The sequence below is a fragment of the Mus caroli genome, unplaced genomic scaffold (genome assembly GCF_978045245.1).
Source record: "Mus caroli unplaced genomic scaffold, Mus_caroli_1 scaffold_8, whole genome shotgun sequence".
Classification (NCBI taxonomy): Eukaryota; Metazoa; Chordata; class Mammalia; order Rodentia; family Muridae; genus Mus; species Mus caroli.
Genome location: NW_028227263.1, coordinates 95,939,770 through 95,955,123, shown reverse-complemented (window position 1 = coordinate 95,955,123; position 15,354 = coordinate 95,939,770). Strand labels below are relative to the sequence as shown.

The following is a 15,354-nucleotide window of genomic DNA, read 5'->3' as shown; positions in this document are numbered from 1 at the left end:
GTCACAGAACTTAGAGTAAGAATCTCTCTCCCTCTCTCTCACACACACATACACAAACTCAAGTATTTGATCTATATAGGGGACTTACATATATGGGACTCATTAGAATGACTTACTTACAGGATGGGCTCTTGCTAATCCAGTGACGTCTGACTATGAATGGAAAGTCCAAGAATCCAAAGTTGCTCAGTCAGTGTCTCAGCTGGTCTTCAGTAAAAGCTGAAATCCCAAAGTAGGCTCTGATGCTAGAGAAGGAAAACACTAGCTAGCAAGCCGAGAGCAAAATGCAAAATTTCCTTCTTCCATGTCCTATTTATTTTGGTTATCAGCAGGAGGTGTGGCCTAAACTAAGGGTGTGTCTTCCTACCTCAAATGTCAGATTAAAGGTGTGGGGTAGATAGATGACTCCATAGTTAAGATCATTTGGCTAGTCTTCCAGAGGACCTGGCTTCAATTTTCAGCAACCACATGGCAGCTCAGAACCATCTATAACTCCAATTCCAGAGGAATTTGACACTCTCACAACAGACATTGATACAGGCAAAACACCAAGGCACATGAAATGAATAAAATGAAAATTTCAAAAAAAAAAAAAAAGTCCAGATCAGAAGTGGATTTTCCTACTTCAATTTAAGTGCAAAAAATCCCTTCTGCCTGTCCCTTTAATTTTTGAATTTTAATTAATTGGAGTTGATGTAATCAAGTTGATAACCAAGCATAGCCATCATTGACATCCTCTGTCAGTCTCAGCTAGCAAAGTTGAGTCTAGCTTGCTACATGAGACTTTTTCAGAAGAGGAAAGGAAAGACAGAAAGCTTGGCATACTAAAAGCTAAAGTCCTAAATTGACACTACATTGAAACAGGATAGCTAATTAGGAAATAAAGGGGAAAAGACAAGAGACTGAACCCCTCCTCATTCTCCTGATTGGTTTCAGATGCTGACATCCAGGGTTTCAGCACAGTCATTCATCCTGGATATGAGTGGTCCAAGTTCCTTTGGTGCTTAGGTGAACTCCTTCCTATGATGCTTCTCACTCAGTGCATCTTGCTTTTTTTTTTTTTAATTTTTATTTTATTTTTTTTTTATTTTTTTGGTTTTTTGAGACAGGCTTTCTCTGTATAGTCCTGCCTGTCCTGGAACTCACTTTGTAGACCAGGCTGGCCTCAAATTCAGAAATCTGCCTGCATCTGCCTCCCTAGTGCTGGGATTAAAGGCGTGTGCCACCACCCCTGGCTGCATCTTGCTTTTTTGCTCATCAAATAAACTCACTATCTTTGCTGATCTGTGCATTACAGTGTTCTCTTCTGTGCTGGTTTTCACAGTGGATTCTCTTGAACCCCGAGGCTGGGAGCTGGCTCAGCAGTAAGTACACTTGCCACTCTTGCTAAGGACATGTTTGGTTCCAAGAACCCATGTTGCATCTCATAATCATAATCTGTAGTAAACTCCCCAACAATGGGATAAAGCTTTGAATGGAAGTCCAAGGATCTATCAGTTGCTCAGTCCCACAGGTCAATCAGGGGAAGAAGAGAGACATACCTATTTCTTATTAGTAAAATTCAGAAACATCTATGATTTTAATTTTTCATTTTATCTTTTACCCACACTTTTTGGTTATTGTTTTAATTTTCACTTTGAAGTACTGTTTTAATTTTTACATTGTCGGTATCTAGTTTTATTTTGTTATGATCAGCATTCATTTCTACTTTTATCAGAACTGCTTGTAATCCCATTAAGACCAACAGGAGATTTTAAAGTGCCTCTGTGTAGTGGCTATTCCTGGTTGTCAATTTGACAACATCTGGAATGAACTACAATCCATAGTTGGAAGACTTAACTGTGATCCTAATCTGGAAGCTGAAACATAAACTTTTCTAACCTGCATCTTGGCATGGAGATCTTAAAGAATAGTGACAAAACACCCAGGGAAGGAGTTACAGAGACAAAGTTCATAGCTGTGATGAAAGGATGGACCATTTAGAGACTGCCGTATCCAGGGATCCATCCCATAATCAGCTTCTAAACGCTGACACCATTGCATATACTAGCAAGATTTTGCTGAAAGGACCCAAATATACCTGTCTCTTGTGAGACGATGCCAGGGCCTAGCAAACACAGGAGTGGATGTTCACAGTCAGCTATTGGATGTATCACAGGGCTCCCAATGGAGAAGCTAGAGAAAGTACCCAAGGAGCTAAAGGGATCTGCAACCCTATTGTTGGAACAACATGATGTACTAACCAGAACCCCGGAGCTCTTGTCTCTAGCTGCATATGTATCGAAAGATGGCCTAGTCGGCCATCAATGGAAAGAGAGGCCCATTGGACTTGCAAACTTTACATGCCCCAATATAGGGGAATGCCAGGGCCAAAAGAATGGGAATGGGTGGGTAGGGAAGTGAGGGGCGCTATGGGGGACTTTTGGGATAGCATTGGAAATGTAATTGAGGAAAATATGTAATAAAAATATTAAAAATCAAAAAAAAAAAGAATAGTGGCTATGAATTCCAGAAGATTAAGACAGGGAGGTCTCCGAGTTCAAGGTCATCTGGGATTAAAGGCATAATGGCAAACACCAGCCCCAGGGTTCAATGAGAATCCACTGTGAGGACCAGCACAGAACAGAACACTGTAAGTCACAGATCAGCAAAGATAGTGACTTTATGTGATGAGCAAAAAAGCAAGATGCACTGAGTGACAAGGATTATGGGAAGGAGTTCACCTAAGCACCAAAGGAACTTGGACCACTTATATCCAGGATGAAAGACTATGCTGAAATCCTGGATGTCAGCTGCTGTGTGACAGAAACCAATCAGGAGAATGAGGAGGGGCCCAGTCTCTTGTCTTTTCCCCTTTATTTCCTAATTAGCTATCCTGATTCAATGTAGTGTCAATTTAGGACTTTAGCTTTTAGTATGCCAAGCTTTCTGTCTTTCCTTTCCTCTTCTGAAAAAGTCTCATGTAGCAAGCTAGACTCAACTTTGCTAGCTGAGACTGACAGAGGATGTCAATGATGGCTATGCTTGGTTATCAACTTGATTACATCAACTCCAATTAACTAAAATTCAAAAATTAAAGGGGCATGCAGAAGGGATTTTTTGCACTTAAATTGAAGTAGGAAAATCCACTTCTGATCTGGACTTTTTTTTTTTTTTGAAATTTTCATTTTATTCATTTCATGTGCCTTGGTGTTTTGCCTGTATCAATGTCTGTTGTGAGAGTGTCAAATTCCTCTGGAATTGGAGTTATAGATGGTTCTGAGCTGCCATGTGGTTGCTGAAAATTGAAGCCAGGTCCTCTGGAAGACTAGCCAAATGATCTTAACTATGGAGTCATCTATCTACCCCACACCTTTAATCTGACATTTGAGGTAGGAAGACACACCCTTAGTTTAGGCCACACCTCCTGCTGATAACCAAAATAAATAGGACATGGAAGAAGGAAATTTTGCATTTTGCTCTCGGCTTGCTAGCTAGTGTTTTCCTTCTCTAGCATCAGAGCCTACTTTGGGATTTCAGCTTTTACTGAAGACCAGCTGAGACACTGACTGAGCAACTTTGGATTCTTGGACTTTCCATTCATAGTCAGACATCACTGGATTAGCAAGAGCCCATCCTGTAAGTAAGTCATTCTAATGAGTCCCATATATGTAAGTCCCCTATATAGATCAAATACTTGAGTTTGTGTATGTGGGTGTGAAAGAGAGAGGGAGAGAGATTCTTACTCTAAGTTCTGTGACTCTAGAGAACCTAACTCTTACAATGACTTTTACCTTGGATTGAATTCCCACTGGGAAGTACTTATATTTGATACCATGTCCAATTTATTAGGTATTATGTGGGAACATACCCATGGTTTCTTGCATACTAAACAAGCAATCTACCAATGGAAGGGGTACACAGAAAGCCCTAAATTGAGTAGTGTTTCTAAAAATCTAAAAATACACATCATCTTTATTTGATATAAATCATAAAATATAGATACTAAGACAATTCAAATCTAAAGCCATTGAGATGGCTCTGTGTGTACTAGCCCAGAAACATGGTAGAAAGTAAGAACCAGGTCAAACTATGAAACCATAATCTCCTATTGTCTGAGTGCTTCCCAGAGACACAAATTCTTCCTCTGATTAGATTCTGACAGCATCCGGGCATGGATTTGGTAAAGGAAGGAAGTCTGGCATGTAGAGAGAGGGTTGAATCAGCCACCTAGCTGAGTGAATCTTCTATCTAGTTGAGTGAATCTAAGCTTTTCTCTTAAGAGTTATAATTCTTACCACAATCATAGATACTCTTACCAAAACCCCTCCCTCTTACCAAAGATGAACTACTTCCTTCCTCTGCAACTCTACTGTCCTCTTTCATACAAAGGTTTGGTGTTTTGGTGGTTTTTAGGCTTTTTGTTGTTGTTGGTTTTTTTTGTTTGGTTCATTTGTTTGTTTGCTTTGTGATTTTGTTTTGTTCAGAAGGGGTCTCACTCTGTAGCTGTGTTTGGCCTAAAATGCATTACTCCAGGATGTGCTGGAATTCACCAAGATCAGCCTGCCTATGCCTCTGAAGTGCATGTCTGACACTCACCTAAGTTTTTATAAATGTCACCCTAAAGTGGACGATAGAGCAAGAAATTTTGAATTACCAAAGAAAAGAGAGAGAAAGTAATCACTTTGAAAATTAATCCATATGTGAATTATGTAAACTGTGTTTCTGTCTCTGGGGATATTCCTGATGGTTACCTAACATTGGCACAGTATTTCTATAGATAAAATTAAAATGTACCTACAGTGTCCAGATAAACTTTCAAGTTTTAGGATTGTCAGGGGCTGGAGAGAAGGCTCAGCAGTTATGAGCACTGACTGCTCTTCCAAAGGTCCTCAGTTTGATTGCCAGCAGCCACATGCTTGCTCATAACCATCTATTATAGGTTCTGGTGCTCTCTTCTGGTGTGTCTGAGTACAGCTACAGTGTACTCACTTGTATAAATAAAATAAATAAGTCTTCAAAAGAAAAAGACTTAGGAATGTTGAAAACTCAGAGTAAATTCTATGTTCTAAGCTGAGAGAATGGGAAAGACCAACTAACCAAGAAAAACTTAGCAATACTGGCACTCTGGAAATTGAGACAAGAAGATTGTGAGTTCAGGCCAGCATGGGCAATAGAGTGAGACCTCAGAAAAAACAAGTTTTAAAAAATTAATAATAAAAATACCAAAGGTACAAACAGGTATATTCCTTTGCAGTTAATAAGAAACTGAAGAAGGTCAAAAGCAATGAGTATCTTATTAAGATGGTCTTAGGAAGGTGTCTGTGACAAGGTAATTGATTTAAACCAAGTTCTGTCAGAATCTGGGATACTGTCATTCAGGAAGTTTCTGAAAACTCTGCCACCTCTCAGATGTTTGATTTTGTTCTCAGTTGCTGAACTTCTCTGAGCCTAGCCTGTAAAATTCAGTGAGGCCGGACATTGGCCACCATAAATGAGAGTAATTGTAAAATTTTAGAGTAGTTTTTATGATTTTTGAATTTATAAATGCAATATCCCCCATTCCAAAAGACAAAAAGAATGTCAACCCTCCTGAGGGTCTTTGTAATTTAAAATGGAATGTGGGTCCTACAACAGGGCAAGCAAATGCAGGGCTGTAGGCTTAGGATTCTATTCCATAATTTGGAGTTTTTTGTTTTATTTTGTTTTGTTTTGTTGTTTTTCTGTTGTTAATTTGACATTTACTAAGCCTCATGTATTGAGGCACATATATGATAATTGTAGTCTTAAATATAGAAAGATATTTATGGATTTATTCTACAGTGACCCAACAAATCTTTTATTCTCTTAGAGCATCTTTGGGAGACCTGAGTTACTTCCAACCCAAAGGACTGGGCTCCAGGATTTGCAAACATCAGCTGTCAGCTCCTTGCCTAGCCCAAGGAATCCTTTGCCACAATGTCCTGTGTGCACTATAAATTTTCCTCTAAACTCAGCTACAACACCATCACCTTTGATGGGCTCCATATCTCCCTATTCTACTTAAAGAAGCAGATTATGGGGAGAGAAAAGCTGAAAACTGACAATAGTGATCTGCAGATCACCAATGCAGAGACGGAAGAAGAATATACTGATGATAATGCGCTCATCCCTAAGAATTCATCTGTGATTGTCAGAAGAATTCCTGTTGTAGGTGTGAAGTCTAAAAGCAAGGCATATCAAATAAGTCACACTTAACCAGTATTGGGAACTACAAAAGCAGTTAATGACTCTTCTGCATCTATTTCTCTGGCCCAGCATATAAAGACTGCCAATCTGGCTGAGGCCAATGCTTCTGAGGAAGACAAAATTAAAGCAATGATGATACAATCTGGCCGTTTATATAACCCAATCGATTACATGAAGAAAACCCCAGTAGGCTTACCACCTCCATCTTACACCTGCTTTCGTTGTGGTAAACCTGGTCATTATATTAATAATTGTCCAACAAATAGGAATAAGAACTTTGAATCTCGTCCTAGGATCAGAAAGAGCACTGGAATTCCTAGAAGTTTTACGATGGAAGTGAAAGATCCTAACATGAAAGGTGCAATGCTAACAAGCACTTGGCAATATGCAATACCGACTATAAATGCAGAGGCCTATGCAATTGGGAAGAAAGAGAAACCACCCTTCTTACCAGAGCAACCATCATCATCATCTTCAGAAGAAGCTGATCCTGTCCCAGATGAGCTCTTTTGCCTCATCTGCAAAGACACTATGACTGATGCTGCTATCATCCCCTGCTGTGGAAACAGTTACTGTGATGACTGTATAAGAACAGCACTTCTGGAATCAGATGAACATACATGTCCAACATGTCATCAAAATGATGTTTCTCCTGATGCTTTAGCTTCCAACAACGTTTTATGACAGGCTGTTAATAACTTTAAAAATCAAACTGACTATACAAAGAGACCCTGAAAACAGGTAACTCCGTCTCCACCCCCACTATCGCCACCAAGTGTACTCATTCAGCAGAACCTGCAGCCTCCTATGAAATCTCCCATATCAAGACAGCAGGATCCTCTGAAGATTCCCGTGACATCGTCCTCAGCTCACCCAACTCTCTTTGTAACCTCATTAGTTTCAAATTTGTCTTCCTTGTCTCCTTCTGTGCCTCGAAATCCATCTTCTGCCCCAGCTCCCGTGCCTGATACAACTGCAAGAGTATCTATATCAGACCATTCAGAAAAATCAGATGGATCCTTTCGGGATTCAGATAACAAATTATTACCAGCTGCTGCCCTTACATCAGAACATTCAAAGGAAGCCTCTTCAATTGCTGTTACTGCTCTTATGGAAGAAAAGCTTGGCCAGGTGCCAGTCCTTGAAACTCCACCTTTGTTGGGACAGTCATTATTACCTGAACAGTTTATCCCCACAACTGGTCCAGTAAGAATAAATGCTGCTCGTCCAGGTGGTGGTCAACCAGGTTGGGAACATTCCAACAAGCATGGGTACCTAGTTTCCCCACCACAGCAAATGAGAAGAGAACAAAGAAACTGTTATAGAGGAATAAACCACTGGCAACACTACAGCAAACCATCACAGAGGAGTCAAGGCAAATCACGACCAGCAACTACACTCTTTTTGCCTGTCTCATCACCTCCTGTGCAACCTCTTCCCCTTCCTCTTCCTCTAGGTATACCTCCCCCACAGTTTCCTCCTGGCTAGCCTCCACCAGCAGGATATAGTGTCTCTCCTCCAGGATTTCCACCAGCTCCTGCCAATATATCAACAGCTTGGGTTTCATCAGGAGTTCACACTGCCCATTCAAATACCATCCCCACAACACAAGTACCTCTTTTGTCCTGGGAAGAATTCTATAGAGAGCAAAAACGACCAAAGGAAGAGTCTAAATTTCCCTATAGTGGGTCATCATATTCAAGAAGTTCATACACTGACTCAAAGTTAAGGTCTGGCTGAACACATTCACACTCTTACTCTCAGTCCTTCAGCAGCTCACACTCTAGCTCTTCTTCAGGATCACCCCCATCCCCCAGGAGAGGCAGAGGCAAGATCTGCAATGACCATTCATGGTCCAGATCTCATGGATATCACCGATCTAGGTCAAGGTCCCCTTCCTATAGACAATATCACTCAAGGTCCAGATCTCCTCCAGCATTTAGGGGACAGTCTTCCACTAAACTCAATGTTCCTCAAGGAGAGAAAGGAAGCTACCAGGAATGGGAGAGGAAGTATTGTGAGTGGTATGAGAATAGGCAAACAGCAAGCAGTAGTTCAGTCTAGACCCTAGGCCAACAAAGAGGTCTTTTCTCCAGAGAGAATCTTACTTCTTAATATTAGAAATCCACCCTTCACAAGAGGGCACAGAGAAGACTATGCTGCTGGACAAATTCTTAGAAATCAAAGAGGCAACTATCCAGAAAAGTGTTCAACAAGACACAGTTACAATGCAAAAGATAATCCAAACTCAAAAGAGAAGGAGAGTGAAAATGTTCCAGGAGAGAGCAAAGGAAAGAAGCATATGTTGGACATCAGTGGGAGGAGAGGCCCTTGGGGGCGCACCCATAGAGGCAGGGGGAAGGGGGATAAGATAGGGGGCTTCTGGATGGGAGACTTGGAGAGGAGAAAGCTTTTGAAATGTAAATAAAGAAAATATCCAATTCCTTCACCTGTTTACCTGTATTTCTTTCAGTGAGTTTTTGATACCCTCCTTAAAGGACTCTATTACCTTTGAGAGATGGATTTTTAGGACAGATTCCTGATTTTCAGGTGTGTTGGTGTATTTAGGGCTTGCTGTGTTGGGAGAACTGGGTTCTGATGATGCCCATGTGTTTTGATTTGTGTTGCTTATGGCCTTTAGCTTGCCTTTTTCCATCTTGATATCCCTTTTGTTTTTTGGTCTGGGTGACTGTATGGAGGAGTTTGCCTCTTTTGTCTCTGGGTTGTCTCAGGTCTCCTGGTAGGCCTGTGGCCCTGGTTATATCAGACGACTTGTGGGGTCTCCCAACTGAGAGCTCCTCACAGGGGCAGATATGTAGTTCATCTGTTAGGCTGGCTGCAGTAGATCTCCTGGGAGGTCTTCAGACTGCTGGGTCTTCAGTGGAGCAGTCCAGCTGTTGTCCAACTGCTCTGAGGGCAGCAGGTCGTCTAGAATGTATCAAAATAAGTTGTCTTCATGGAACCTGACCAATTAAAAGTCTGCTCAGCAACAAGGAGAGGGCAGAACGTGTGGAAGTGAAGGAAGAAGAGTGGTATTCCAGAGTGTGGGGGTTTTGGTGGGTGATGGTTCCTGAGTCCACCAGGCTTCCAGCAGCAGCTCTGAGCCTTGGGGGTAGGAGGTAGTTGGAGAGGGATTCTTACCAAATGCTCTGAGTGCAGTGGGTCCTCTTGGATGGATCAGCATATGGTATCTTCATGGGAGCTGACCAACTAGGAGTGAGAGCTTCCTGAACCCAGAGCTACTGAAGACTTCTAATAATTCCAGGGACTCATCAGGGATTGATGAGACTATGACAGATACACTCTTTATTCCTCCAAGCAGAGACCTGTTAGGGACAAACCAATGGATTTAGAATTCATCATTTTCTCATCAGTATTTGAAAAAGAGAAATGAGAATAGAAGTCAAAAGTAAAAAGTTACTAGACCAAACAGAAAAGAAATGGACCTGCAACAGCCAAGAAAGACAATGTTTTAAAACCTTCTAAAGGACCCCACAAATAGGTTGATGGAGACTGAAAAATCTCCTAGGTCTGAACTTCCACTCAAAGAAGCCAAGGAGGAGGATACAAAGATGGACTCTACATCCTTCCTCATCTTCTCAGAAGGATGAGAAGTTCACTGGAACCCCTAACAAAACCCACTCTAAATATAAAAAAGAACACCAGTAGTCAAAGACAACCAAGGAGGAGAAGGTAAAAAAGAACTGTTCCAAAGACATCAAGTCAGAAAAGCCAAACAGTAAGGATGAGAAGGCCAGAAGTCTGAGAAAAATAATCTACTTGACAGCAAGGGAGAGAAACGAAAGAGAAAAACAGAAGAAAAGAGTGTAGATAAACATTTGAGTCGTCTTCAATGTAAATCTCTAAAGTAGAAGGAGCAGAAATAGTGAACCATCACCACAGTGGAAAATGGAAGGTTATGTTGAAAACCTGGAAAGGACCCCAGAAAAGGACAAGATTGCATCATGAACTACTACCCCAGCCTAAAAAAAAAAAAAATCAAACTCATCAGAGAAACTGGAAAAAAATGGAAATGCCGAAAACACATCTACTTACAAAAGAACCCTCTGAAACATTGGAGTCAACACCTAGCAAAATCAAATAGGAAGAAGTCAAGGCAAAGGCCAAAGAGAAAGTGGCTCCAACTCCACACTTGTGGATTACACTGGTACATGCTCAACTGGAGGCAACCCTGTGAGGAAATCTGAAGAAAAGACAGACACAAAGAGAACAGTTATTAAAACTTTTGAGGAATATAATAATGATAACACAGCACCTGCTAGAGATGTTATAATTATGATTCAGGTTCCTCAGTCCAAATGGGATAAAGATGACTTGGAGTCTGAAGAAGAAGAAGATGTTAAAACCACACAACCTCTACAGAGTGTAGGGAAACCATCGAGTATTATAAAAATTGTTACTACTAAGTCATCAGCTACAGCTAAGTACACTGAGAAAGAAAGTAAGCAGCCCAAGAAAATGCAGAAGCTTCCCAAGGAGGTGAGCCATGAGATGATGCAGCACGAGTTCAGGAGCTCAAAGTGCATTGCGTCCAGTGAGAAGGGCAGAGCCAAGGACTGGGAGCACTCAGGGTCAGAGAAGGACAACCCTGACAGGAAGAAGAGCAGTGTCCAGCCAGACAAGGAGAGCACTGTGGACTGCTTGAGTGAACAAGAACATTTTAAGAATCCCTATCAGTCTTCCGAAGAGACCAGGACTTCAGAGACGCATGAGTCTGTTCATGGTTCCTCAAATAAAGATTTCACTCCTGGTAGAAACAATAAAGTGGACTACTGACAGCAGAGATTATTCCAGTTCCAAAGGAAGAGATGAGAGAAGTGAATTAGCAAGAAGAAAAGACCCTCTTCGGAGTAAAGAGTCTTTATCTGGACAGAAAAGTAAGCTGAGGGAGGAGAGTAATTTACCTAAAAAGGGCACCAAGTCGAAAAAAGGTAATTCTCATCCCCCCAAGAGACAAAAAGCCTCATGACCATTAAGCCTTCTACAAAACTAAATGTCCATGTGAAGAGACAAAGTCTATAGATAAAAACTCTGGGAAGGAATGAAAGAAGCATTCTGCTGAAGCTCGAAATGGGAAAGAATCCAGTGGTAGCAAACTGCCATATATACCTAACCCTCCAGACCCTCCCACTGAAAAGGAGCTGGCTGCTGGGCAAATTGAGAAGAGTGCCATCAAGCCAAAACCCCAGTTGAGTCCTTCCTCTAGCCTTTGATGTGATCTAACTAGAGAGACAGATGAGGCTGTCTTTGAACCAGGCTATAAGGAGAGTGACTGTGAGAGTAATGTGTCTGTGAAGGAAGAAGATGTTGCCAGTATCTCCAAGGACTCAGAAACAACAGAAAACAACAGAGAAAGCAAAGGAGAGTTTGACTGTAGTAACAGCCAGCCAGCCAGCCAGGTGCAGACAGGAAACAGAGCCACAGTAGCCCCAGTGTTAGTCCAGGTAGAAGTCAAAGCCCTTTGGGTAGCCAGACCTAAAGCCACAGCAGCAGTGGCAGCTCAGCAGGAAGCCAAGACAGCAAAAAGAAGAAAAAGAAGAAAGACAAGGAAAGCACAAGAAGCATCAGAAGCACACAGGCACTGATGGCAAAGTGAAAGCCAAAAACATAAACAGAAGACAAAGAAGAGCAAAGACAAGGAGAAGGAGAAAGATAACCAAAAAGTGAAATTTGTCCATGTGTAAAGGACGAATGTTTTAATTGACTACTTCTTTTTTTTTTTTACTTTTTCTTTTAATCCCTGTTGCCTCTTTTTAAAAAAATAAATATTTTCTTCATTTACATTTTTTTCAGATTTTTTTGGATCAATTTTTTTTTTAGAATTAATTTTTTATTAGGTATTTTCCTCATTTACATTTCCAATGCTATCCAAAAAGTCCCCAATACACTCCCCCACACACACTCCCCTACCTACCAGCTCCCACTTTTTGGCCCTGGCATTCCCCTGTACTGGAGCATATAAAGTTTGCAAATCCAATGGGCCTCTCTTTCCAGTGATGGCCAACTAGGCCATCTTTTGATACATATGCAGCTAGAGTCAAGAGCTCTGAGGTACTGGTTAGTTCATAATGTTGTTCCACCTATAAGGTTGCAATTCCCTTTAGCTCCTTGGGTACTTTCTCTAGCTCCTCCATTGGCGGCAATGTGATCCATCCAATAGCTGACTGTGAGTGAAGGAGGAAAATTACCTGAACTTTTCAACTCTGAGTCCTACCCCTCCCATCTAGAGATTGTTCCCGGAACACTCCTGAACTCTTCACCCCAGAGTCCGACCCCTCCTAACTGAGGACTGTTCCAAGAACATTTTTGAGATAAGGGCCTCCTGGTACAACCCCAGAATGTTCCAATAGATCGGGTACATTGCCAAAATATAGGACACGACCCCTTGGTTACGTAAAGCCCCTTGGAAAGCCCCTTGGAAAAACTCTTGGCAAAACCCCCTTAGTGACGCAAACTTGTACTTTTCCTACCCTGCTCCCCCTTTGGCTTTTTCCTATAAAAGCCTGTGAAAATTTTGGGCCGGGCGTCGATTCTCCTCTACACCATGCTGGGTGTATGAGTTTTGACCCCAGAGCTCTGGTTTATGTGCTTTTTATGTGCTTTCTTGTTGTTGCTTTATTAAATCTTACTCTCTACATCTTAAGTTCGGTCTCAGTGTCTTCTTGGGTACGCGGCTGTCCCGAGGCTTGAGTGAGGGTCTGCCCTCCGGGGGTCTTTCATGAGCATCCACTTCTGTGTTTGCTAGGACCTAGCATTGTCTTACAAGAGACAGCTATATCTGGGTCCTTTCAGCAAAATCTTGCTAGTGTATGCAATGGTGTCAGCGTTTGGAAGCTGATTATGGGATGGATCCCTGGATATGGCAGTCTTTAGATGGTCCATCCTTTCGTCACAGCTCCAAACTTTATCTCTGTAACTCTTTCCATGGGTGTTTTGTTCCCAATTCTAAGAAAGGGCACAGTGTCCACACTTTGGTCTTCATTCTTCTTGAGTTTCATGCGTTTAACAAATTGTATCTTATATCTTGAGTATCCTAAGTTTTTGGACTAATATCCACTTATCAGTGAGTACATATTGTGTTAGTTCCTTTGTGATTGGGTTACCTCACTCAGGATGATGCCCTCCAGGTCCATCCATTTGCCTAGGAATTTCATAAATTCATTCCTTTTAATAGCTGAGTAGTACTCCATTGTGTAAATGTACCACATTTTCTGTATCCATTCCTCTGTTGAGGGGCATCTGGGTTCTTTCCAGTTTCTGGCTATTATAAATAAGGCTGCTATGAACATAGTAGAGCATGTGTCCTTCTTACCGGTTGGAACATCTTCTGGATATATGCCCAGGAGAGGTATTGCTGGATCCTCTGGTAGTATTATGTCCAATTTTCTGAGGAACCGCCAAACTGATTTCCAGAGTGATTGAACTAGCTTGCAATCTCACCAACAATGAAGGAGTGTTCTTCTTTCTCCACATCCTCACCAGCATCTGCTGTCATCTGAATTTTTGATCTTAGCCATTCTGACTGGTGTGAGGTGGAATCTCAGGGTTGTTTTGAGTTGTATTTCCTTGACGATTAAGGATGTTGAACATTTTTTCAGGTGCTTCTCTGCCATTCGGTATTCCTCAGGTGAGAATTCTTTGTTCAGTTCTGAGCCCCATTTTTTAATGGGGTTATTTGACTTTCTGGAGTCCACCTTCTTGAGTTCCTTATATATATTGGATATTAGTCCCCTATTTGATTTAGGATAGGTAAAGATCCTTTCCCAATCTGTTGGTGGTCCTTTTGTCTTATTGACATTGTCTTTTGCCTTGCAGAAGCTTTGCAACTTTATGAGGTCCCATTTATCAATTCTCAATCTTACAGCACAAGCCATTGCTGTTCTATTCCGGAATTTTTCCCCTGTACCCATATCTTCGAGGCTTTTCCCTACTTTCTCCTCTATAAGTTTCAGTGTCTCTGGTTTTATGTGGAGTTCCTTAATCCACTTAGATTTGACCTTAGTACAAAGATATAGTAATGAATCAATTCACATTCTTCTACATGATAACCGCCAGTTGTGCCAGCACCATTTGTTGAAAATGCTGTCTTTTTTCCACTGGATGGTTTTTGCTCCCTTGTCAAAGATCAAGTGACCATAGGTGTGTGGGTTCATCTCAGGGTCTTCAATTCTGTTCCATTGGTCTACTTGTCTGTCATTATACCAGTACCATGCAGTTTTTCTCACAATTGCTCTGTAGTACAGCTTTATGTCAGGCATGGTGATTCCACCAGAGGTTCATTATCCTTGAGAAGAGTTTTTGCTATCCTAGGATTTTTGTTGTTCCAGATGAATTTGCAGATTGCCCTTTCTAATTCTTTGAAGAATTGAGTTGGAATTTTGATGGGGATTGCATTGAATCTGTAGATTGCTTTTTGCAAGATAGCCATTTTTACAATATTGATTCTGCCAATCCATGAGCATGGGAGATCTTTCCATCTTCTGAGATCTTCTTTAATTTCTTTCTTCAGAGACTTGAAGTTCTTGTCATACAGATCTTTCACTTCCTTAGTTAGAGTCACGCCAAGGTATTTTATATTGTTTGTGACTATTGAGAAGGGTGTTGTTTCCCTAATTTATTCCTCAGCCTGTTTATCCTTTGTGTGCAGAAAGGCCATTGACTTGCTTGAGTTAATTTTATATCCAGCTACTTCATTGAAGCTGTTTATCAGGCTTAGGAGTTCTTTGGTGGAATTGCTAGGGTCACTTATATATACTATCATATCATCTGCAAAAAGTGATATTTTGACTTCTTCTTTTCCAATTTGTATCCCCTTGATCTCCCTTTGTTGTCTAAATGCTCTGGCTAGGACTTCAAGTACAATGTTGAATAGGTAGGGAGAGAGTGGACAGCCTTGTCTAGTTCCTGATTTTAGAGGGATTTCTTCCAGCTTCTCGCCATTTACTTTGACGTTGGCTACTGGTTTGCTGTAGATTGCTTTTATCATGGTTAGGTATGGGCCTTGAATTCCTGATCTTTCCAAGACCTTTATCATGAATGGGTGTTGGATTTTGTCAAAGGCTTTCTCAGCATCTAAGGAGATGATCATGTGGTTTTTGTCTTTGAGTTTTTTTATATACTGGATTA

General features: G+C 41.2%; 1 pseudogene; it reads left to right on the top strand.

Annotated features, from left to right (window-relative positions):
• Nucleotides 1-5,937: 5,937 nt before the first annotated feature.
• On the top strand, nucleotides 5,938-11,912 carry LOC110288691 (E3 ubiquitin-protein ligase RBBP6 pseudogene; annotated as a pseudogene).
• Nucleotides 11,913-15,354: the final 3,442 nt, after the last annotated feature.